The sequence below is a fragment of the Penaeus monodon genome, chromosome 25, assembly GCF_015228065.2.
Source record: "Penaeus monodon isolate SGIC_2016 chromosome 25, NSTDA_Pmon_1, whole genome shotgun sequence".
Taxonomy (NCBI): Eukaryota; Metazoa; Arthropoda; class Malacostraca; order Decapoda; family Penaeidae; genus Penaeus; species Penaeus monodon.
The window spans coordinates 21,842,036-21,843,729 of NC_051410.1; positions in this window are offsets into that span (position 1 = coordinate 21,842,036).

A 1,694-nucleotide genomic window follows, 5' to 3' on the forward strand; every position below is an offset into this window, starting at 1 on the left:
ATCCAGGGAGGCGCGGACGCATAACCAGAGGGGAAGTTCAACTGTCGAAATTCGGATGAAGCCCTTTTATCCTTTCCGACGATATTGACGGCAACATCTTTGTTCCACCATGCGGGGAGATGACCAATTATGGATGATCAAAGGAATTTTCACTTCCTTTGATCGATTGCACTTGGATACGAAAGTTCTGCAGGTACATGGCGCACTGCATGATCCTTGCATTCCAATATTTTGTTCTCCCATGGTAGGCCAGTGGTTGATGGTCTGTCTGTAATATGATGCGTGTATTGTAGACATAATTACTGATTTTTTTCATGTCCCAAACGGCAGCCAGGTATTCCTTTTCCATGGCCGATTACCTCTCAGAAGTAGACAGCTTCTAGCTGGCATAGCTTACAAGGAACAATTTGTCCTCCCATTCCTGTAGGAGGACAGCACCTATGCCCATATCTGATGTATCGGTATGGAAGATGTAAGGACGAGGGTGATCAGGGAGTCTAAGAATTGGCTGATTTGTCAACAGCAATTTGAGAGAAGAATATGCTGCTTCTTGAGGATCTTTCCATCATACTTTACTCGGCTACCCCTACTTGTTTAGATCAGAAAGGGGGGCAGCTATGCTGGCATAGTTGGCTATATACTGCCTATAGCATCCTGTCAAGCCAATGTCTTAGGACAGGGTGCTTGTCTAATCTTCACAAAATTATCTTCTGATAGTCCAATGGATCCATTAGAGAGCACTTGTCTGATGAACTCCACCCTGTCAGTACTCAGAGTTCATTTAGTTAGCCTGGCCGTCATCTTAGCTGCATTGATCCTTCTAAAAAGTTCCTCTAGAAGCTGAAGATGTTGCTCCCAAATGGCTGAGTAGACAATGATTCCCTTCATTCCCTTCAGTAAGATCTTGATGACACACACAAGGATTGCTCCAGCATTCACCATCCCAAATGGCACCCACAGGAACTTGTATTGGTCCGTCTGGAGTCACAAAAGCAGTCCTGTGAATGTCTTCGACCACCAGTGTTTCACACTTAGCTTGTGCAGTAGGTCTTCTGTGGTGCTCAAAGGCATGGGATCAAACTCAACTTTTTTGTTCAGCTGGCAGTAGTCCACACACATGTGATATGTGCCATCTCTCTTCACCACCACACCTGGTGATACATAAGGCGAGTGGGATTCCCGAATGATTCCTGTATCCAGCATTTCTTTCACCTCGACCTACAGGGCTTCCCTGAGTTTATGTGGAACAGGGTATGGTTTTGCTCGAACGTGTATCTTGTTGCTTGTTCAGATATGATGGGTGAGGAGGTTGGTCAGTCCCAGGAGTCTGAAAAACATATGCAGATATTGTTCAGTTAATGGCCCCAGTTCAGAGCACTGAAGGTAGGATACTGTTGTCCCATCTTAATTTGGCCTTGCGAGCTTGAGTCGCTCTGATTGAGTGCCTCTAGAAGATCTGAGATTGCATTCTCACTGTTGTTCTCCTCCCACTCAATTACTGCGGCTGCAGCATTCTCAATGTAATGAGTTGAGGGAGAGTCTGTGTTGGAATCGTCACTGGTGATTGTCCATTGCTGGTCATCTGCACGGTCTGCACGTCTGACATAGCCTTTCAGGAGGTTGGCATGGAAGGTCTTCAATTTGTTGCCCACCTTTAGATGGTATACATTGACCCAACCAGTTTCCACAGTCAG